The 25,231-nt window shown below is 44.1% G+C and overlaps 1 pseudogene; it reads right to left on the bottom strand.

Annotated features, from left to right (window-relative positions):
• Nucleotides 1–11,190: 11,190 nt before the first annotated feature.
• Nucleotides 11,191–12,185, bottom strand: LOC136938351 (putative nuclease HARBI1; annotated as a pseudogene).
• Nucleotides 12,186–25,231: the final 13,046 nt, after the last annotated feature.

Below are 25,231 nucleotides of genomic sequence, written 5' to 3'. Positions count from 1 at the left end.
TTAGGGGACTTAAGGCATGCTGCAGGTCCTTTTCAACCGTCAGTGGCATCATCTGGTCTGCTGAGGGATCTTCTTGGAACTCCACTTGCAGGCCGCTTTGGGTGCACACGATATTGGCTTTTAATATGCAGAGAATGTCTCTCCCCAATAGATTGATGGGAGTATGCGCTGAGTACAGTAGAGGCGCTACTATAGTTTTTCCTTCAATTTGCATTGTGAGTGGCTCCGTAAGTGGTATCACTTGTGTTTTCCCAGAAAAGCCTACAGTTCGGATGGATGAATTTGAGAGGGGAGATTGAAGCCATTTTTTCCAATGCATGAGTACGTCGCTCCTGTGTCCACCATGAAGGCATGTTCTCGTCCTTGCACTGTAACTGGTATGGTGGGTTCTTCTCGTGGTTGTAATGAGATGACTGGCGACATTTTTTACCCCTCAGGCTTCTCTGGGCACCTCTATTGCCAGTCTGCCGCAGGCCCCACAGGTGGGTTTGTTGGACAGTCTTGATGGTAATGTCCTTGTTGTCCACATCCCCAGCACTTCCGTGCATTTTGTGGCTGATTGTTCGTCAGATTGGGGTTGGACTGTGTTTGTCCATCTTGCTGTGGGGGTTGGCCTCGTCCTCCTCCCCCACGGGGTTTCCCACCACGTTGCGAAGGTCCTCCCTTTCCCCTCCAGGGTTGATCTGAGGAGCCAATGTGCACATGAATTGACGGCAGGGTGAGAGTTGGGGGGAGAACTGGTGCTGCCTGCACTGGTCCTGGTGGAGCAGGAGACTGGGGTGATGGCTGGAACATTACTGGGGCCTGGGGTGTCGGTTTCTCAGGAACCAGGGCCTGTGCTGTTATCACTGGGGCTTGTGTCTTGACCTTGTCTTTCTTTTGCTTACACAGTTCTCCCAGCTGTAGTTGTGTTAGCTTGTTGACAAGTTGTTTGTTCAGTTCCTCTGCCTCCCGTTTTTCTTTTCTGCAGTTATCAACATGGTGGACTATGTGTTCTGAGAACAACGGCCAGTCCATTTTCATCAGGCCCACCACACCGTCCAGACGCTTTTGCACGTCTTGTGGCATTGCCTTCTTTGCCATCAGCATAAACAGTCTCTGTGTCGTGTTGTTGGTGTTCCAGGCAGCCCCAGTCTCGTCTCTCCATCTGCGTTGGAAAACATGCAGGAACTTTGATGGGCATTCGTCGTCTTTCAGTATTTCGCCATCCAGCTTGGAGGGATCCATCTTCTCTGGGTAGTGTTTCCTTAGCTCTGCCCACACTTGATTGCGGTGACCTCCGAACCCTACGCCGTCCGCTTGGTTTCCGGTCACCACTCTTGGCAGTTGTGCATTTTGGAAAATTTCTTCCGTTATCTGTTTTCCGGCCATGTGCATCAGCAGAGCCTTTATATCTCCCAGAGCCAATGTCACCCCTGCTGTGCTCTCTTCCAATGATGTTATCCATTTGTTAGCTCCATCAGTGAGTGTAGGCAGTCTCCCTGCCAGGCCTATCATGTCCATGAATGACCATGGTACGTACAAGGGATGTTGTCCAGCTCCTTTCACCACCAGGGGGCATTGCTGGGATAGATCGTCTGGATCCTCTGTTGTCCTCCCATCTAGGTGGTCAGTTAGGCTGGATCTTCTCCCAAGTCTTCCTCCGTCTCTTACCCACTGTTGTGGTTGTTCTTGGTGTGTGTGTCGCCTGCGTCGTTGTCCTTCGTCCGGAGCCCTCTCCATTTCCGCAGCCTGCTGTTGTCTAGCTTCAGTTCTTCCATGTTGCGGAGTGATGAGGCCTTCCAGACTTAGGTGCAGGGCCCTCCTGTCGCTGAGCTGATGCCATGAGCTGTGGGGATCCTCGTTCGATCTGACTTCAGGTGTTGACTTAGGTGTGGACCTCATAACATCGGGAAGTTGTATTTTTGTTGTTAGATTGTGTATTTCACTCTCCATCTTGCTTATTTTTTCTTTCCAGTCTTCACATTTCTGATTGAGGTTGTCCCACTCTTTGTGCTCGCTGCTTCTTTGTTTGGGGCGTGCCCCTGATGAGTGATGAGTTGCTTGTGGAGATGCTGTGTTGGTGTCCTCACACTCTTTTTGTTGGATTTCTCGACGGTCATAATGTCTTAACCTTCTCAGTTCATCTTCGATGGAATCTTTTCTTATTACTTCTTCCAGGTAATTCAGTCTGTCCACCAGGTGCGCCACGTCTGCCTTTGCTGCAGTTTTCTCTTGGTACTCCAGTCTGTCTCGAATGTCTTGTGACTGTTCACTGCGGCATGCCGACATCCTGTCCTCTTGCTCCATGCCAGCCTTGTCCGACTTCCTCCTGCTTGGTATCATCGCTTCTCTGGGCCCGGTGTGGATTTCTGGTAATTCTGATAATTCTGATATTGTGTCCAGAGTGAAAGTAAAATCTCCATGTAGTTGTCCAGACCTCTTTCCTCCCTCGGGGCCTGTGTTCAGGACTGGATACAGTCCTGTTCTGAATGGATTCTTACTGTCCAAATATGGGGGTGGCTCAGGGGGCCACACTGGTGCCGTGGGGCTCTGTTCCGGTACTCCCTCTGTTCCTGCCACTGTTAGATAGGCTTTTTTCTCTGTTTTCTCTTGTATTTTCCTCGCTCTTTTAGTCATCTGGCGTCTACATCCGTCTCTCCTAAACCAATTCAACACTTCTCATTCCCTTGTTTTCTTGCCTAATCTCTTGTCACTGTGGTCTTCAGATTTATGATGTTTGATGTTGACCTCCATTTCCTCACAACATGCAAGATCAAAGGATCCTTCTTTCGGCCACAGTGAATTGCGTGCATGCCATCTTTTCATAAAATGTTGAATTGCCTTTTTGTCCTCTGGGTGGCGTTGTATTATTACCTCCATTGGAACCACCTGGCTGTCCATAGCTCCTCCCCTGTTTTTCCCTTGAATGATCCCCATGCAAGTTTGTTGTATTCTGCTGGCCAAGGACCTGGGAGGCTCCAGTTGGCAGTCCGTCTCCCCAACTTTCTTGATCTTTACCAAATAGCTCATTTACTGTCTCAGCTAGCTCCCTGGAGCTAGGATGGTTTCCACACCAGTCTCTTTATCTATCGCTTAGGGAGGTCTGGTAGTACAATCCTACCACCCTATCCTTACTTAGCCCACTGGGAACAACGGTAATACTGAGTGAAGGATATGTGACTGGCTTGTCCCACACTACTAGTGTGTGCCCTACTGGCACTTTTAAACGGAAGTCACTTGGATAGTGGCTACTGTGGTCTGCTCCAACCTGGGACAGACCTGTAGAGTTAGTCAATTGTGTTACTGTTATGACACGTCAGGGAAAAATTCTCTTCTAGGGCAGAATTTGTTACTAGGCAATCTGCCAAGTTTTTAAGTTTAACAGCTGAGCGTTCTGTCAATTCTCAGCTTTTCCAAATGTGTGTTATTTTTTATTTTAGTGTTATTTTTATTATTATTATTATCAAAAATACTACTGTGTCTGTATGCATTAATCAAAGTAGAATAAGTAAGAAGTAGTATTTTATATCACTGTTATCAGTATGCCAATTTTTTTAATGTCACACCGTATTCAAAACTGGAATTCTAGGATCCTTAAAGTGTTCGACAATAACTTTACTTGTTCATTCAGTTCCGTGTGTACTTTACTATAATCACAGTCCCCTGATACTTCCGATTGCTGTCAGTATTACACACAATCTCTAGTGCCTTTCATCCTGTCTGACTATGGAGCCGCTTCCTGCTTCTTACACACACAACATTGCTCCTAGTTGTGAAAGCAGTCGTTCTCTTATCTTTTACAGGTGGCGCTACTCCCCGCCAAGCCTGTGTCTATCGTTCGGTAACTTCAAACACAACTCAGCGAGTAACAACAAGGAATAGCGAGTCACAGAGAAAGGGTGCGAAAGTGTATGACAGGGATCGAGAATGAATGTTTGTGTGTGTGCGTGAATGAGAGTGAGTGTTTGTGGAAGTATGTGTACGTGAGTGTGTGTGTGTGTGTGTGTTTGAAAGTGTTTGTGGATATATGTGTGTGTGTGTGTATGTGTGTGTGTAACTGGGAACGAGTGTGTGTGTGTGCGTGTGTGTGTGTGACTGAGAATGAGTGGGTGTATGTGTGTGTGTTTGTGAATGTATGTGTGTGCGTGAATGAGAGTGAGTGTTTATGGAAGTATGTGTACGTGAGATGGACGTTAGTTTAAATATGTGTAAGAGTGTTTGTGGACGTGTGTGTACATGAGTGTGTAACTGGGATGTGTACGTGAGATGGACGTTAGTTTAAATATGTGTAAGAGTGTTTGTGGACGTGTGTGTACGTGAGTGTGTAACTGGGAATGAGTGGGTGGGTGTGTGTGTGTGTGAAAGTGTTTGTGGATATATGCGTGTGTGCGTGTGTGTGTGTGACTGGGAATGTGTGTGTGTGACTGGGAATGATTGTGTGTGTGTTTTTGTGTGTGTGAGAGAAGAAGAGAGAGAGATAGAGACAGGGTGGGGGGTTTTGAAACGGGGAGAAAAGACAAAGAGTGAGAGGATGTGAATGTGTGTGTGTTTTCAGTGGTTATGCGTGTGTGTGTGATGAGAATGTGCGTGTGTGTGTGAGTGCGATGCGTGTTTTGTGTATGTATGTATGTGTGAGTATATGGAACTGGGAGTGAGTGTGTGTGTGTGTGAGGGAGTGAAAATGAGACAGACAGAATGTGAGTGTACGTGTTCGAGGGGGAGAGACAGGATGTGTGTGTGTGTGTGTGTGTCTGAGAGGGAGAGAGAAAAAGAGTCTATGAGTCTATGATCCGCTGATGCTTCTGAATATCACAATTTTTCCTAATCACTTATAACTGTTTCTAACCATCCACAAATATCAATGATTCAGGGATATGTTCAACCAACAACTTTGCATGTCTCACAACTTAGGATCCAAGAAAATCATGTAACATTGGAGTTGAGCTTGCCATCGTCTTACAAAACTGTTTTTTTTTTATTATCTTTATCTATAACTATGTGGTTTTCTGTCTGGGGCAGAATAAGTGTGGCTATTTACTTATATATTTTTCGGGCCTCTTTCCATAACAACCCCACTTTATTCCTGGTTGGAGTGCCCAGGTTATTAGTGGTTCATTTCTCTGTCAAGCCTTACGGGCTCACAGAGATATACAGGCTTTTTCTTTTTTTTTTTTTTTTATCACCCGCTGCCTAAACGACAACCAGACTGCGCTTGTCTCTGCCGGCCACGTCTATCACGTTTTAGGTGAAGGCGCGGAGTTCCAGGAGCAATACGCAGGTCTGGCTATCGCCCAGCCCAGCAGACAATTTGAAGCCTCTTGTCTTTCCTTACATTTAATGTTAATGTTCCTGGTGCATGTGCAGACTTCGCTGTGTGTGTTTTTCTCTATTTACAGTAAATTACAGTCCTTTATATGTCTAATATCTACTCATTCTGATACAAAAGCCTATTCACAAGCATTAAGTTCTGGCCAATGATGTTATCTATCGCTATTCCAGCGACGCGCGCAAATGTTATCTTATTTGACAAAGTACTTTAACTCTCTTTCAACCAAGAGAATCTGCCGGCTTATAGAGCTAAACTCGCTCTGGAAGGGCATCAACCTGCCCTTTGCTGCCTGTCGAGGACCCCACGACACGCGCAATATCAGATGTCTTCCTTTGATAAACTGTCTCAGGAGACCATCTATACCATGTCTTCCTTTGATAAACTGTCTCAGGAGACCATCTATACCATGTATAATTTCACACATTCAAATACACGACACACCCGATATTAGATGTCTTCCTTTGATAAACTGTCTCAGGAAACCCACTATATCACATATGTCTCACACATTCAAACACACGACACACCCGATATTAGATGTCTTCCTTTGATAAACTGTCTCAGGAAACCCACTATATCACATATGTCTCACACATTCAAACACACGACACACCCGATATCAGATGTCTTCCTTTGATAAACTGTCTCAGGAGACCATCTATACCACATATCAAACCAAAAGCACACTATATATACACTAACGCAAGCGCTGCGCCGTCAGTGCAAGCCAAATCAAGCCCATAGCAAAAGTTAGACAGACAAGGAACCAGCAGATTATAGTTGAACGTGACATAGCAGTGCAAGACATACAAAATACATACAACATACAGTATATTTGCAACAAACCTGGTTTTCAGTGCTCTGATAGTTTTATTACTTTAAATAAAAGAAATAGGTTCTTTTGAAGAAGAGATTGCACCAGTTTACCTGGCCTGCAGGGTGGGCTCACACCTCGGAAACACACAGAATTTAAGCAGATGTATATAAAAAAAACTCTGCTTACCTTATAAATTTGTTTGGCCAAGGTGTGTTCCGAGGTGCTCTCCTCCCACAGGCCCGTGGTGGATCTCTCAAACTTCTCCTGGTTGTAGCTCGCCAATTTGATGAAACAAAAGTTCTGTACATCTTCAGTCAATTCTCAAAATTTAAAAACAGCACTGGAACTCAGCAGGGTTGATGCAAAGTGTTTTATTGGTTCTCAGGTAACAAAGATTCCCAATAGAACGTGAGCCTGATCCCGGGATCAGACTGAAGTTTTCTCCGGACAATTGAACTTATATAGTCTTCTCCCCATTGTATGTTAATATGGTACGATATGTGTTGGTTTCGTAGACATTAGGTAATCTTACAAAGCGGATCCCTTGACTCAGGGGATTCAAAACAGGTACTTTCCTACATAGACAAAGACTCTTTCTGACCTTGAACAGCCAGCTGCATTAGGCTTCTGGGCAAAAGGCCACAAATATGTCTCATAAGTCATAGCTGTGCGTCCTGGTCCTTTATGAAAGCATACACATGCTCCTCTCCCCCACTCTTCCTTTAATTATTTAAACCTTATTTTTGGGCTTCATGTCTCCTACTATTGTTTAGGAATAACAATAATCAGCCAACAGCTTTGCATCTGGTTTCCTATAATATAACTTATACAATACAACAATAATATAGCATATACCAAAGAGTGATTACAAATATCTTTAAGTCCATAATCATTAACCATCTTCATAATTACAACAGTATTGATGTTTTTTTCCACAACAGTCTCTGGGTTACAGGCAGCATAAACATTACAGACAGTTCAGTCAGAGTATTATTCTGCTGCAGGTCAGGTTCTACATTTGTTAAATGGAACTCTGTAAACTGTATTCAAGCATTCTATCACAGACAAGACAGCAACAAGTGTGCAACAGTACATAAATACCAAACCTAGATTTATCCTCTAACTCAGTTCATCTGGCATCTAGTTGTGCATCAAATAAGACACACCACACATCAATTGACTCTTGTAAGAAGCATGTACAAGCCTTCTTACTAACGTTGTAACATTGTCTAGATATGATAGTTATTGAGGTTAAGGTACTACATCTTGCCCCATCTCACCAGAAGGTCTTGTGTGTGATTCACACTGGTGGTGACCAGTTGACCATCATCATAAAAAGGAGAAGACATAGGGGGGTCTTCAGCCCAGGGAGGGCTCTGACAGAATGAGGAACTGGCTGCTTCCATTATACTCCCAGAAACTATACAGATCACAGAGATATGTCTCACAAAAGCTCCATTGAAACGGTTGATATGAGAAGTAACAGTTTGTCCAGGCATCTGTGTATGGATGTTTGTGATAGAGTGAGTGTAATTTACCCATTTTAAGTGACTTTGTAGGACTGTTTCTACAGTAAATATTCTAGATAAAGGACTCAGATTGAACCGTTTGTAGGTCAGAACGTTTTGGGTCAGAATCCTTTAAGTGGTCCAGTTTAACAGATTTAGGTAGAGCTAAACATATAAGGATTTTGATGAAACCCAATAGGCTACAATAGTGTAGTGAGTGCATGGCTTACTAAGAGCAGTCTAGGCCTGCACCATTTTAGTCACGTTAACAGGCAGAAAGGGTCAAATTGATCTCGTCTTTCGGTGGTCTGTCTAAGGACTATTGTGACTATGGCAGTGGAAAGGGAGTCAAAATAAATAAACAAATTCACATTATAAGAAAATAATATCAATAGTGCTAATGTTACAGTGCTGATTTGCACAACAGTCCCGCATTTCTCTCACTAGCATGTCTACAGTTCTAAGTAAACTCTATTAGCAGCGAATTTCGTTTGATATCAGTGCATAACACTACTTTGGAGATATCGATTCGTGCTAGATGACGTACCCGTAACCAAGTGGCGTCCCATTTCTTAGGGATATGTAGCCCTTACCCCTCAGTTTCGAGGGCCAAGGGCTAGGGGTAAACTAGGGGCTAGGGTAAGGGATAAGGGGGAGTAAATGTTGTCTGCAAGTCTGAACATGAATATGTGATTGCATAGGCCTATTGATATATCAATAAGCTCTACCTGCACATCGGCTATGTTAGGCTATATCCAGTTTCAGAGTAGCTTGAGCTTGTCACAAGGTGAAAATTTTCAGAAATTAGAAAATAACCTATCGTTTCCTACATACCTTCCATTTCCCGTGTTCTTATATGATTTTAATAAAACTATGTTGACAAAATACTTAGAAGAGAAAATTCCAGGCCCCCTCCAATGTTTCACATCTCCAGGGAAACGGAACGATAAGACAAGGCAGCCGCATGGGGGCGCATTGTCGAGGCGTAGATCTCTAAAGTCCAAAGAGAAAGTATTTTATCGACAGATAAATGCAGGAAAATGGGAGCAAATAACCTACGGATGAGAGTGGGTCCAATGCGTTCAGGTTAGACCAATGAACCAGCTGTAGACACATTTCAATTGAGCAAAAATAAAAACAAGATGGTAATCAGCTAACCATAAAAAACTAATAACATTTACACTTTAACTATATGTTGTAAACTTCCACAATTGTATGTTGTTTACCAAATATTATTTGGTACCTTAAAGATCCTGTAAAGTAAATTCCATGATTTGCTTCTCAGTACATTATATACGTGTGAAATGAGTTCCTTAAAGCATGTGCAAAGCGCGAAAACGTTGTTGCACTGAAATGTGTAGTTAGACCGTAGAACATTTTCTCTTCCGTTTTCAGCTCAGGTTTTGTAATAGGCCATAAGGTGAACTTGGAAAAAGTGGCTAGAAAGTGATTTTCGTTCCCACACCTGGGGGGTATTCCAGGTAGCTGGTTTAACAAACTCTGAGATTAACCCTGAACTCAGAGTTGAGTTACTCTAACATGGGAAACTCCAAAAATTCGGTTCCAAAACACCTGATATGAATTAGTTAATTCGACTCGGAGTACGTCAACTCTGAGTTTAGCGCGTGCACGAGTTCTACTGAAAGCCAACATCTATGGAGCTCCGATACTAGGATTCACCATGGAAAAAGGCGACAAAAAAAGGGCGTCCTATTTCACCGCAATGGAATTGGACATTTTAATCCGTGCGAATGGCGAGTCCGAGCACATATTTCGGAAAAAAAGTAATACGGCTGTAGCTGCGAAGGACAGACAATTGGCGTGGGAAGGAATTGCTGATCGAGTCAATACGTAATTAAGTTTGAATTTAGTCCATAAATCGAACATTTAATGTCCGTTAATATTACAGGTGAAAAAGTGTTGGAATTGTAATTTAATCAAATACAATGTTCATATAGGTGCAATTCCACAGGCGTGAAGCACACTTGGCAACAACTGAAAATGAAATATAAAAACGTAATACAAACAGGTAAGGCATATTTAGCCTTTTGGCCTATAGGTTCATGATTGTAGCTTCCATCACTTTGGTATCATATTTGACATACAAAGTGAATATCCTCATTGCCTATTTTATCCTGTAGTGGTGGAAACACACCATTTCCTGTCGCCTGATATCTTGCTTAAATTAACACTGAGTTCAATTCAGCAAATAGAAAGAAGGCAGAGGCACGGAAAACGGGTGGAGGGCCACCACCAGCACCTCTGACCTCTGCAGAAGAGCTGGCTCTGAGCCACAACATTGGCCGTCCAGTGGCTGAAGGCATCCCTGGAGGAAGCTCATCAGAGCCAATCACCCCACAGGACACAAGTGCCTACATAAGATGTAAGTATGTGCGAGTATGTGTGTGAATGTGTTTTCATTTTCCACTCTGGTCCACTTCTAGTCCCTGATGGTGTAATCCGAGTGGTGGAGCCTCCTGCAAGCCTTTGCACAACGGTACCACTTGTAAGTACTGTACCTGGGGAGTCAGGTGGCTGAGCGGTTAGGGAAGCGGGCTTGTAATCAGAAGGTTGCCAGTTCGATTCCCGGCTGTGCCAGATGACGTTGTGTCCTTGGGCAAGGCACTTCACCCTACTTGCCTCGGGGGAATGTCCCTGTACTTACTGTAAGTCGCTCTGGATAAGAGCGTCTGCTAAATGACTAAATGTAAATGTAAATGTAAGTAGGGAGTCAGGTGGCTGAGCGGTGAGGGAGTCGGGCTAGTAATCTGAAGGTTGCCAGTTCGATTCCCGGCCGTGCCAAATGACGTTGTGTCCTCGGGCAAGGCACTTCACCCTACTTGCCTCAGGGGAATGTCCCTGTACTTACTGTAAGTCGCTCTGGATAAGAGCGTCTGCTAAATGACTAAATGTAAGTAGGCCACTCAATACTCCATTATGCATAGTAGTGTTGACTATCCTGAAACAATACCTTTCATCACAGGATGATGATGATGATGATGATGAGGACACATTGACTGCTGCCACAGACGGGGTTGCAGAGAGGCCTACATATATGGTAGCTACATATATGATAGTTCTCTCTCTGTGTACTTTATTTACAGTCTTGGGTGTATTTGTCAGTTTAAAATGTACACTGAAGTGATGAGAGTAATGAATGTAAAAACTAAATGCACAGTCCGATCCTGTTGAACAGGTCCATCAACCTCCAAAGCACAGCTACAGACAGTGAGATGTTCAGTAAATGGCAGGTGAATTCTGTGTGTAGAACTGGGATTTAATGTCATCCTAATGTATTCCCAGTTACCAGTTAAGGACTTGTACAAACTCCATTTGTTAAAACAAATGGAGAAAACTGACCAAGAGATGGTGTATTTGGGGCGGAAGATAAAGAAGACGGATCTAGAAATTGAATTGCTAGAACACCAGCTGCAGGTGGGTGCATGGTCACAGGTGAGTGAGTGTTAATTGTCAGAACAATATATTAATATTAATTGTTGCATTTCTTTTTGTAGGCAATAAAGAAGACAAAATGAAATGGTAATGATTTGTGTTTATTTCAGTGTCAGGGTTGGTGGAAGTGTGTGCGGCACAGTATGTCTCTGACTTCTCTTCCATTTTGGACATCTGCAGGTTGGAGGGGATGGTCATCTCCACCCGGGCTCTAGTCCTGCAGTGGGCCACATTGTACCACGGCTGAGGGCCCGGCTCAGGGTCATGGTAAGGGGTCATCAGAGTGGGCTGGCATGGGTACCCTCTGTCACCAAGCAGGTGTCCATGAAACTCTCCTGTAAGTATATTACAGGTACATTGTGAGTGTGGTAGAAGAGGGAGACAAGGGAATGTTATTTGTTCAAAGCTTAACTTACCATTTGCAACTCTGTTGCTCAGGGTAGACTCGCGATATATCCTTGAGTCATGTACCGAGCCAGGCCATTTGGCCTCCACATTTGAGATCAAATGTGCTGCATCACATATAATCTTGCCATTGCAAAGAAGAGATATTAGCTGCAATATTTTAAAGTTGTGCTGTAGTCTTTATTATTGTAAGACAGTAAATCTACCTGCACATTAATGATGTGGAATGACTTCCTATTCACATAGTCTCCTTCATTAATGGATGGAGCTATGATGGGGATGTGGGTGCCATCAATGCAGCCAATCACATTGGGAAATCCTGCAAAATGGAAAGGATTTACTCATCCCAGTCTGAGATTGCAACATTGTCATTCACATGATTTCAAATTTCTTCATTGACTTAAACTGAATGTGTGCTACATCAGTCCCCTGAAATCATGTGAAATTCCTCTTTGATGGTCCTTAGAGGTTTGTGCCCAGGAAAGACTACGTAGGTCTGCAGTAGGCCTTTCAGTGCCAGGGCCACTTTTCTTATGGCTCGGCAGACTGTTGCTTTTCCGAGATGTTCTGCATCGCCAATGTTGTATAGGAAACTCCCGTTGGCAAAGAAACGGAGAGCAACGCATATCATTTGGTCTGTTCTGAGAGCACGTCCACGGTGTGTTACATTAGCAATGTATGGATGGAGAATGTTGGTGAGATAAATTATTGAATGTGATGAAAAACGGTAACGTTCGCGTAGGTATTCATCGGGGAATGAAAGTACATCCAATCGCGGTCTTAAAATCCTCTCCTGGCGTAAGGCTATGCGAATTATATTTTGCTCGTAATCGATCGGCCGACCCAGGAAAGGACACCCCATGTCTGCAAACTGTTTCAAGATCCGAAAGTGGGTGGGGATTGCTAGGAAAACGCAGAGTTTTTCATAGAAAACCTGCTAGCGAGCAGGTTAGTTTCACAGCGTAAGTTACCATGGCAACTTACCAAAAGGTTTCGTTACCTCTCTTTCTGGAACATGGAACTCGGAGTATGCCTCTTTTCAGGGTTAAACAACTCAAAGTTTTCACTAAACCCGCTACTTGCAATACCCCCCTGGGCACTACTTTTTAAAGGCATTCTTTGCATAGATAACACCCTTATGGACTTTGGTAAAAGATCTCCGCAAAATATCCTGCAGTTTTTCGTCACGATCCATAAATGTATATAATTGTAAATGTAAAAAAATATATTATAAAAATATTATTCTACTTTACGGATTGGCACCAAGCAAAGTTAAACATACACATAGTAAATTTAGCGAAACTGTGATGTTTTATACATCAACATTTTCAGTAGGCACAGTGTTATCACAGAAAGATAAAAAGAAAGAAGCACACTGGCCCAAGTTGGCTGAAATGAGTCAAAATGCTACCCCGTCCCCCTTAATTCTGAATAATGCCCAAAATTTGACAATTCTACAATAGTTTAATTACAGCTCAAAATCTGCCTAAAATACAACACAGCGCATCTTTACTCATCAGTATCATCCCTAATCATCAGTAACATCTTTACTCATCAGTATCATCCCTAATCATCAGTAACATCTTTACTCATCAGTATCATCCCTAATCATCAGCATCATCCCTAATCATCAGTATCATCCCTAATCATCAGTATCATCTTCACTCATCAGTATCATCCCTAATCATCAGTATCATCCCTACTCATCAGTATCATCCCTAATCATCAGTATCATCCCTAATCATCAGTATCATCTTTCCTCGTCAGTATCATCCCTAATCATCAGTATCATCCCTAATCATCAGTATCATCTTCACTCATCAGTATCATCCCTAATCATCAGTATCATCTTTACTCATCAGTATCATCCCTAATCATCAGTATCATCTTTCCTCGTCAGTATCATCCCTAATCATCAGTATCATCCCTAAGCATCAGTATCATCCCTATCGCTATATTCAGAGCTGTCATCCCATGTAGCCCTTTCCTCTGTTTCCTGGGTAACATTTGCACAATTTTGGCACCGATAAATCAGTACAAGAAAGTCTTGCAGACATACAGGAACATCTTCCAGACTCACATTTGCCTTGCTTGCTACTGCAGTGGACTACCTGCAACACACTTTCAGGGGCAGAATTTCTAGTCAAGTTCAAGTCTTTTATTGTCAGATGCACAGAACAACACAGGGTCAGACTGGGCACCGAAATTCTTAGGACAAGGCAACGCAAAGCAACCTGACATAACATAACATATAAGTACACAGAACATAGATTACATCTATGATAAGCAAAAATATAATAAACCTCTTAATATATAATAATATACAATATTAAATACAGTATACGTTCGTTCGTTATCTGCCACTTGTCCGGGAGTCGGGTCGCGGGGGCAGCAACCTAAGCAGGGAGGCCCAGACTTCCCTCTCCCCGGCCACTTCCACCAGCTCTTCCTGGGGGACCCCGAGGCGTTCCCAGGCCAGCCGAGAGACATATTCCCTCCAGTGTGTCCTGGGTCTTCCCCGGGGCCTCTTCCCAGTGGGACGTGCCCAGAACACCTCACCAGGGAGGCGTCCAGGAGGCATCCTGATCAGATGCCCGAGCCACCTCAGCTGGCTCCTCCTCTCGGTTCTACTCTGAGCCCCTCCCGGATGACCGAGCTTCTCACCCTATCTCTAAGGGAGAGCCCGGACACCCTGCGGAGAAAGCTCATTTCGGCCGCTTGTATTCGCAATCTCTTTCTTTCGGTCACTACCCACAGTTCGTAACCATAGGTGAGGGTAGGAACGTATATCGACTAAATAGAGAGCTTCGCCTTTCGACACAGCTCCTTCTTCACCACGACGGACCGATGCAGAGCCCGCATCACTGCGGACGCCACACCGATCCGCCTGTCGATCTCACGCTCCAGCCTTCCCTCACTCGTGAACAAGACCCCGAGATACTTGAACTCCTCCGCTTGGGTCAAGATCTCCTCCCCGACCCGGAGATTGCACTCCACCCTTTTCCGGTCGACAACCATGGCCTCAGATTTGGAGGTGCTGATTCGCATCCCAGCCGCTTTGCATTCGGTTGCGAACCGCTCCAGTGAGAGCTGAAGGCCGCGGCCCGATGAAGCCAACAGGACCACATCATCTGCAAAAAGCAGCGACCCAATCCTGAGGTCACCAAACCGGACCCCCTCAACGCCCTGGCTGCGCCTAGAAATTCTGTCCATATAAGTTATGAACAGAATCGGTGACAAAGGGCAGCCCTGGCGGAGTCCAACCCTCACCGGGAACAAGTTCGTCTTACTAAAGGCAATGCGGACCAAACTCTGGCACCGGTCGTACAGGGACCGGACAGCCCTGATCAGGGAATCCGGTACACCGTACTCTCTGAGCACCCCCCACATGAGCCCCAGAGGGACACGGTCGAACGCCTTTTCCAAATCCACAAAACATATGTATACTGGTTGGGCGAACTCCCATGTATCCTCCAGGACTCTGCCGAGGGTATAGAGCTGGTCCACTGTTCCACGGCCAGGACGAAAACCACATTGCTCCTCCTGAATCCGAGGTTCGACAATCCGACGGACCCTCCGCTCCAGGACCCCTGAATAGACTTTCCCAGAGAGGCTGAGGAGTGTGATCCCCCTAAAGTTGGAGCACACCCTCTGGTCCCCCTTTTTAAAGAGGGGAACCACCACCCCGGTCTGCCAGTCCAGAGGCACAGTCCCCGATGTCCACGCGATGTTGCAGAGTCGTGTCAACCAAGACAGCCCTACAACATCCAGAGACTTAAGGAACTCCAGGCGGACCTCATCCACCCCAGGGGCCCCTGGAGATTTTCAACCACCTCGGCGACCTCAGCCCCAGAGATAGAAGGCCCCCCCCCCCCCCCCCCCCCCCCGATGTCCCCAGACTCTGCCTCCACGTCGGAAAGCGTGTTGGTGGAATTAAGGAGGTCTTCGAAGTATGCCTTCCACTGATCCAGGACGTCCCCTGTCAAGGTCAGCAGCGCACCATCCCCACCATATACAGTGTTGACAGTGCACTGCTTCCCCCTCCTGAGTCGCCGGATGGTGGTCCAGAACCTTTCGAAGCCGTTCTCCTCGCCGAACTCCTCCCATGCCCGGGTTTTTGCCTCCGCAACCGCCAAAGCCGCGTTCTGCTTGGCCTGCCGGTACACACTCAGCTGCCTCTGGAGTCCTACCAGCCAATAAAGTCCAATAGGCCTCCTTCTTCAGCTTGACGGCATCCCTCACTTCCGGAGTCCACCACCGGGTTCGAGGGTTACCGCCGCGACGCAGGTCACCTAGGTGACCCGCGTCCGGGCAAGGGCAGCTGGGAACCATTGTTGTTTTTCTTCATGGTGAGTTTTTTGAGCCACGCTTTGTCTGGTCTTTCACCTGGAACCTGTTTGCCTTGGGTGACCCTACCAGGGGCATAAAGCCCCCAACAACATAGCTTCCAGGATCATTATGACACGCAAACCCCTCCACCGCGATAAGGTGGTGACTCAGGGAAGGGTATTCAATACAGTATACTAAACCTCTAAATACACAATACACATAATAACCTATACTTACCTTATAAACCTATACTAACCTCAACCTTCAGAACGCAGCGGCCCGTCTTGTCTTCAATCTACCCAGACGCTCCCATGTTACCCCGCTCCTCATCTCCCTCCACTGGCTTCCCATCAGTATCCGTATCAGATTCAAGACTCTGGTACTGACCTTCCGAGCGGTGAACGGGACTGCACCCGACTACATCAAGCCTCTCCTCCAGCCTTAGAGCAGCACCCCCCCCCCCCCCCCCGCCACATACGGTCTTCTTCTGACAACCGTCTGGTGGTCCCACTGCTCAAGACCGCCCGGTCCCAACACAAGCTCTTCTCCTGTCTGGCCCCCAATGGTGGAATCAACTCCCCACCTTCATCAGGGACACTGACTGTCTCCCCACCTTCAAGAAAAGGCTCAAGACGCACAACGGCACTTAGGAATGCTGGACCTGATGTTAGTTTCCTCCAGGATCACATTGGCTCTTATTGAGAGACTTGTTGCTCTTAGTTAGTTGTAACGGTTTTAAATTCTTGTACTCGCTGTGAAATATTTTACTCTTTATTAGTTTTCTACAGGTACACTTGCACTTTTTGAGTTTCATGTTGTTTAATTGTAACTTGTTTAACCCTGATAGACCACATTTTCATTAGCCTGGCTCTGCCCTCCTACGTACTTAAGCTCAATTTTTATTTTGCTTCTGTACTAGGTCTGGCCATGAGGTACGTAAGTCAGATGCCCCCTGTAGATTGTCTGCTTCTGCGAACAGAGAGAGTGGCTGAGAACTATGACGTTGATGTTGTACGCTAGTTTGTGTTGTAGTTCTGTAATGGCGGCGGAGAAAGATGCGAGCGAAGCCATTCGGTCCGTTGTGGCAACACTGCCGAATATCTATAAACTAAAGCCGGAGCAAGAACAAGTTTTGCTGAGTTTTGTTGGTGGCCATGATGTTGTGGCCCTCCTCCCCACGGGGTTCGGAAACAGTTTGATTTTCAAGCTACGGCAGCTAGCTCTGTTACAGTAGTGGTGAAGGAATTGGCGAACGCTAGCAAATGGTTATGGCAGATCAGAGTGGCTCTGGGCAGATCCAATAGTTTTAAACTTCAACAGAGTACCTGCCTACAAGGAAGTCAACGCTTGTCAATGGAGCGAGGCCAGACTGCACAAGGCAGATACTGTTTGTGGAATGCTTTGGAGGATGGTTGTTCAGGGACAAGTGTAAATGTTTTGGAATGTGGGGGTTGCATGTATGGTGCATTGTTCAGGGACAGGTGTGAATGTTCTGCAATATGGGGATGTAAGAGGTCTGGGAGGTTGTATCTTCCTTTTAGAATGTTAAGTAGAGAGCACATTAGGCTAGCCAGTCAGTATTGTGTGCCTTCAGTGGAATTTATTGCATGAATAAGATTAATTTGCATTGGAATTAGGTATACTTGAACATACTCTACCTATTATTTCCATTTCAGAATGACACCAGCAAGGAGAGTTTACTTCAGTATGCATGATGTCATTGATGCTACCCACCTCCAAAATGGAGAAAGTGATGTTGACATGTAATCAGACACCAGTGATTCGAGTGATGAGCAGGTGGTTGAAAATGTTGAGGAAGTGGAAAAAGAGAATCAGAGACCCACTGATTGTCCAACTAATGACGATGATGGTAAGGACATTGAGCAAACCAACACAAGCCAACCAAACCACAACATATGCGCTGTCAAGTGATATGACAACAGGGCAGTCACACTTGTGTCATCCTTTTCTGGCATTGATCCTGTGCAAAAGATGCAATGCTGGAACAAAGCCACCAAATCTTACATTGAAGTTGAGAGACCTCATATTGTGGTTGCATACAACAAATACATGGGCGGTGTGGATTTGCTGGACTCATTTGGAGCCAAATACAAGTTCCTCATGAAATTGCGCCGCTGATAGTTACATTTTCTGGCACACTATTATCATTGCTGTGATCAACGCCTGTCTCCTCTACAAACGGGACTGCAAGCCTCTCACTATTCCCAAGAAAAAGATGTTGAACAGGAGACTGTTTCAGGCGCAACTAGCTTCCTCTCTCATCCTGACAAACACAGCTGTCAACACACCAAGGAGAGGGTGGCCATCTTCAGCCAGTGGGAGCCCTTTGACATCGATAACTGTGACACATCAGAGACCTGTGACTGCTCAGAAGAGACTATCCTCAGGTAATGGGGACCACCAAATGGGGTCCCAGCCAAGAGGGCATGTGAACCACCAACGGATGTGTGCAGGGACATGGTCGCACATTTCCGGTGAAGACAACGAGAGGACGCTGCAGACACTGCATAAAAGGATATTCTAATACGCTCTGCAGAAAGTGCAATCTCCGTCTCTGCTTTTCAGAGGAAAGGAACTGCTTTTGGGACTACCATTGCACGTGAACAATGGACCCCGGGGTCTTTGAAGTTTTCATTCTGTTTTTATAATATTTATCCATTTTTTTTTTTTTTTTCATAAATTCTGAGTCATCCAAATATGAGTGTTGGGTGATTATTATTAATGAAATGTACTGTTAAAGTGCTATGTAAGCAATCCACACTCCAAATTAACCATTAGTTGTGTTGTGTATTTGTTCTTACAGTTTGAGAGCAAATGCTGAAATTCTGCTCCCAACTAGGCCCAACGTTGCATTATTACAACGTTTCCCTAAAAACTTAAACATATTTTTTGAATGAATCATTCTTTATCTTCATCAGAAGACTCTTACAACATCATCTGCCAAAAAAAAAAATAATTGTCATTTTTGTTTGGGTCTTACAGGGTTAACTGCATGCTCTTATGGTTTTTTCCTTTTGGCACTTATTTGGTTTTTCACAGTGTATGCTTCTTGTTTTGGCTGCTCGCAATGTTTGGGGCTATCTCGTTGTTATGATCAGTGACCTATGCACTTTTGTAAAGCTCTCTCTTGGAAGTCGCTTTGGATAAAAGTGTCTGCTAAATGCATAAATGTAAATGTAACCTAAGTAGAGGTGGGCCATTATCGGTGTTAACGCGTTGCGTTAACGTGAGACTGTTATCGGGCGATAAAAAAAAAATATATATCGCCGTTAATCTATTCTCAAAGTTGGGTTGGGAGCTGGGTCTATACTACGCAAGCTATAATGACTTTCACCTTGATATTTTAGCGCGGATGTATATCTAGCCGAATTGCACTGTAGGGGGCGAGAACGAGTCTTCGAACCTGTGTGTATGCCTTGTGTATGAAATTATCACATCAAACGTGACATGCTATCATGGATGCAGCTATGAAGCCGCCTGGTTGGCTTCAGGGAAAATGTATTTTTAAGAAGCTTCCCAATGGAAACCTCGACAAGACTAAGGTTGTTTGCACCTTGTGCTATGCGGAATTAGTTTGCTGTAGGAGTTCTTCCAGTCTCAAATACCACCAGTCTCAAATACCACCTAAACGCAAAGCATCCCTTAGCTAATGCGGAAGATGCCGGGCCAAGCACTGATGTAGCGCAGGGGAAGAGTCGTCATCAAACTACGATGTTTGAGTGCAACCGAGGCAAGCCCATCAGCACAGCTCTATCAGCCAAGCTAACTAATTAACACAAGTACATCTTATTGAACATAATTTATTTTCATCACCAATTATCATAGTAGAACAGCTTTCTCAAGCAGTTTGTGATGCATTTTGGAAACAGGAGATGAGCTCCTGGTCTAATGCGCCACCTGGCTTGAGAAACCCGTTCTCAAAGACTTACTTTTAGTCATTATTAGTCATATATTAGTCATTATTTGGGTAGCACACATATTCTGAATGCCTTCGGCGGAATTCAAATGAGCCATTTTAATCTAGATGGAAATGATAGAAATGGAGACATGAAACATGGTGAAATTGATGAGGGGACTGACCCAGGGTTCTAAATTAACACCCGGCAACCCGCCAAATGCGGGTTAAAATTCATTTTGGCGGGTGTTAATAAAAACTCACTAGCCAGTTTGGCCGGTGATACATGAGGCATTACATGAATGATACATACATTGACCATTCACGCTGCTCATTATTCTTATTTTTATATATATTTTATTTTATATTTAAATTGTTGTATTCTTAGATTGTTTAGTTCTTAGAAATAGTTAAACTTTTGTACTTTTACTTAATTTAAGATCTGTATATGTTTAGTGTTTTGCACCTCCCTGCCACAGTAAATTCTGTGTTTGTATAACATACATGGCGAATAAACCGAATTCTGATTCTGATAAGGCTTTGTTCTCGGCATGGTTCTCGGTCATTTATCCCCCTGGTAGTACTTCCTAAGTTTCCCATGAACACTGTGCCGTAATGCTACGTGATAACGTTTTATACGGCCATTGCCTGCGCGCAGTTATAAGTGAAACCATCGCGAGAAACCGAGGAAACGAACGGAGCGTCCACCAGAAAACACAAGGAAGAAGTAAAACGAAGCATAGAGGATCATTGGAGGTAATAAGAGCTAGCTAGAGTAGTAAAGTAAAAAGTTAACGTTAACTTAATACTGCGGTGGTTAGGACAAACTTCTGGGAGCGAGAAGAGGAACGAGGCAGGGGATGAGGATATTGGTAGCACTACAGAAACAAAGATAATGTAATGACAAATGGTTGACGGGTCGGGAATGGCTTGTGTTTGACAATGAAAATGTTGTCATGTTTTGTAAGGATTGCCGCATGTAGTCTACGCGAAAGAAAAATTATGTTGCTTACTGACACAGTCTTCTGTAATGTAAAAACACTGTTCTTATTAAATTTACATTTACATTACATTTAGCAGACGCTCTTATCCAGAGCGACTTACAGTAAGTACAGGGACATTTCCCAGAGGCAAGTAGGGTGAAGTGCCTTACCCAAGGACACAACGTCATCTGGCACAGCCGGGAATCAAACTGGCAACCTTCTGATTACAAGCCCGCTTCCCTAACCGCTCTGCCACCTGACTCTTCAACCTAAATGGTATATTAGGTTGGTTTAATTAATAATAATAATAATTAATTTTTTTATAGCGCTTTTCTCAATACCCAAAGTTGCTTTACAAGTGTGAGGAAGCAGAACAAGACAACAGTAAAATATAAAGACAAAGGATTGAACAAAACAGACAAACAGAATAATATACAGAAAAAGAAAACTAACATAAGTCTAATAGTGGAGGGGAAGGAGCAGGGGATGTTCAGGTGAAGGCGAGGTTGAAAAGGTGAGTTTTGAGGGATTTTTTAAATAGTGCTATATTGGGAGCCAGACGAATATGGAGAGGGAGGTCATTCCAGAGAGAGGGTGCGGCAGCAGAGAAGGCCCTGTCACCCCAGGTCCGGTGCTTAGTCCTGATGGTTTTTAGGGTGTTTGCGCCGGCGGACCTGAGGCAACGGGTAGGGGCGTGCTTATTGGCTGCTTAGGACAAAAACATTACTGTAAATGCATGGGCAGGAGTCAATCTCATGACGCGAATGGACGTTTTAGCCATTTACAATAAATCGTGTCCTTACTTAGTCACGTGTTGATGATTTCAGATTTTTCACACCCTTGCATCATACTTTTGTGCTTTGTTTTACTTCATTTTATGTGTTTTTCATTGCAACAATATTAATAAAATGATCAAATGCATTCAGTGAAACTCATAATTGTTCTTATTTTCAACAGAAAGAATTTGGCTAGTGGAAATTCTGGCTTCAAAAAAGTTCATTTAGAACCCTGGACTGACCCCAAAGAGTGTGCCAAATTTCACTACTTCTGACAATACGGTTCTAGGGGCTGCCATAGACTGCCATGGCAGAAGAAGATGTATAAATATAGCTGCAAGTGATGAAGAATTATCAACACTGTTTGTAAGGATGAGATCTCTCAGCAGGCAGGCCGGAAAGAGTCACGACAATTATAAAAAGGGTTGACTCGGTTTTATTAGCTCGACGTCGGATCATGCCACCAATCCACAACAGAGTGGCTAGCATGAGTGAGAAAACATGTCTCTCAGAAGTCCTTTGTGTTGGCTGGACTGTACAAATATAGTTACCACCACAACATCTCCTTAAACGGTACACATTCCACAACTTGATGCACAGAAGAAACAACACACAGGTGATGCGGTCATCAATCATTGCTTGTACTATTCTCTGCATCTTGCACTTAACCTAAGTTGACCAGAGCACATTCCTTGATCTATATGTGTATTGTCCAAGGCCTGCTCCGTGACCTCTTGACCACAGCAAGAGACAACCTCACACATGTATAGAAACTCTGCGTATCACTGTTGTAATTATGAAGATGGAGAAATGATCATGGTTTATATGATTGGTATAGAACCACTTAATCACCTTTTTCACTTTTATATACTATATTATTGAAAACCAGATGCAAAGCTGTTGATGGATTAGAATTGCCACTAAAACTTAGAAGAAATAAAGGCCAAATGTGGAAGTCCAGATACATGGGTTTGAGTGCCAGAGAGAGAAGTATGTGTGTAGGCCTCTCCCATGAAGGACTACAAGGCCCAGATATTGAGAACTACAAGCGCCTGAGATCAGGGGACAGATTTATGTCCTTAAACTCAGTGTCCCTGTGCAGCTGGGCGGCAAGGCCTCTCGAGGGCCCTGGAAGGGGAAGATAGAGGAAAAGTACTGGCAATGTAAATTTTGTGACCATTGACCAACCGGGTGTCAAATACATAAATGCATCTGTGACCAGAGATAATGTACCAATGACAAAATATCATAAAATAATGGAGAGTACATATGCAAACGTCCGGAGAAAAATTCCAGTCTGATCTCGAGACCACTCTCACGTTTTTGGGAATCAATCCTTTGTGTTAGATTCGAATAAACACTTTGCATCTTACTTTGCTGCCGTTTCCGTGCTGTTTTAAAACTTGGATTATTGGATAAAAACTTGGATTATTGAACCACGACACAAGCAGTAATGAAGTGGCCAAGCAGTCAAATGACGCAGAAAACATTTTAGACATCCTCAGAACAGGGTTCCGAGTGCATGCAGCAAGTTTGGTGTGAATCCATCAAAGATTTGCTGAGATACGACCCAACTTCCTGTTTACTGGCTTAACGGCACATTTTGATTGGCTGTACCGGGCAAACGGTTTCTAAAATCAAAAAAACATGTGATGGCCTTTGTGAGGGAGGGAGTCAGGAGGGAGTCAGGTGGCTTAGAGGTTAGGGAGTCGGGCTAGTAATCTGAAGGTTACCGGTTCGATTCCCAGCTCTGCCGAATGTCGTTGTGTCCTTGGGCAAGGCACTTCACACCCTACTTGCCTCGGGGAGAATGTCCCTGTACTTACTGTAAGTCTCTCTGGATAAGAGCTTCTGCTAAATGATTAAATGTAAAATGTAAATGTGAGGCTTGGTCTGAAGATAATCTCTGCCAAATTTGGTTCAGATTGGACACACTTCGTAGGAGTAGTCGAGAAAAAAACGTTTTTTCATGAATTCATGAATTCGGCTGTTATCACAAGTTATCATGAGACAAAGGAATCAATTAATAAAAGGCAAACAAATCAACAGTTATTGGCCAAAACACATTTTTGCATCCTGCGGCCACGCCCAGTGATCACATGACACCAAATTGTCTGGACATCCTCAGATGAGGGTTCCGAGTCATTACACCAAGTTTGGTGTTGATTTCTCAAGGATTGGCTGATATATGACCCAACTTCCTGTTTGGTGTCTCTGATGCCGATTTTGATTGGCTGTACCGGACAAACGGTTTAGAAAATCATAAATCCTTTCAAATTTTTAGTGAGAGTTGCTGTGACGATGATGTGTGCCAATTCTGGGGAAGATTTGACAAAAATTGAATGAGGAGAAGCGGAAAAACGTTTTTCCTTAAAATTCTAAATGGCGGACAATCTATATAACCGGAAATTGACGTCATAGGGTGTGTTGAACTCGTCTTGATCCAGGGAATCGAACGGTACCTCATTTTTGAAAATCGGTCATACGGTTCAAAAGTTACGTGTGTAAACACAAGTCCAACTTTGACCCGTTGGTGGCGCTAGAGTGCTCCAATGGGTGACATGAAACTTGGTGAAAATAAAGAGGGGACTGTCCTCAAAGAGTGTGCCAAATTTCACTACTTTTTACCATATGGTTCTAGGGGCAGCCATAGACTCCAATGGGAGAGGAAGATGATTAATAATAAGAAGAAAAAGAAAAGGTAGAAACACTTAACCCTTGTGTTATCTTCGGGTCATTGTGAACCATTAGTCATTGTGACCCACCGTCGTATTGCGACAACTTTACAGCATACAAAAACAAAGTGAAGCATTTTCTTTTAACCGTTGGGCTGTCTCAGACCCCCCACATTGCAAAGGTTAAAAGAAAATTATTTTTATTTGTTTTTGTATTGGGTAAAATTGGGTAAACACAACGATGGTTCGTTATGAACCTTTGGGTCATGTGACCCGAAGGCAGCACAAGGGTTAAGTGGCTTCGCCGCTTTGCGACACAAGCAGCAATGAAGTGGCCAAGCAGTCATATGACCCAGAAAACATTTTAGACATCCTTAGAACAGGGTTCCGAGTCCCTTTACCAAGTTTGGTGTGAATCCATCAAAGATTTGCTCAGATACGACCCAACTTCCTGTTTGCTGGCTTAACGGCACATTTTGATTGGCCGTTTGATTGACTCCCATGGTACAAGAATAAAAATAAATATAGCTGCAGGCAGCAATGGCGGGTTCCTCCTCGACATTGCAAACCATTACAAAATTGACATGACACAGACATGTATTTCATACATGTACACAACATTTCAAGACAATTGGATCAATGGCTGATTTGAAGTAATTTTTTGAAATTCTTCACAAATTGTCACTGTAGAGAAATATCCATGCTGTTGACATTATGGGTTCTTGAGACTTTTTTGTTCCCCATTGGCAATAAGGCATGCATACCAACTTTCTGAAATCTTGGCCTGATGCGGTCAAAATGCCACCCTTTTGAAAAAGTGACAACTTTGAAGCGTGTTCTGTCAGGCCACCTGTACTCTGGTCAGGCCCATCATGCAGAGATCCATTCTTTAAAAGCTTTGATTACAACAATAACTTTATGAAAGTCAGAATACACTTTAGTAAAGGATGTGTGTAGTTTATGTACTACTACTGCTTGCTCTGCCCACACACTTTCCCCATCCATGCTGTTTCCCTCTTTCCCAGTGCAGGTGGTGCAGTGGCAGCATGAGGTTTAGG

The sequence above is a fragment of the Osmerus mordax genome, assembly GCF_038355195.1.
Source record: "Osmerus mordax isolate fOsmMor3 chromosome 3 unlocalized genomic scaffold, fOsmMor3.pri SUPER_3_unloc_1, whole genome shotgun sequence".
NCBI lineage: Eukaryota > Metazoa > Chordata > Actinopteri > Osmeriformes > Osmeridae > Osmerus > Osmerus mordax.
This window is presented reverse-complemented; position numbering and strand designations above follow the sequence as displayed.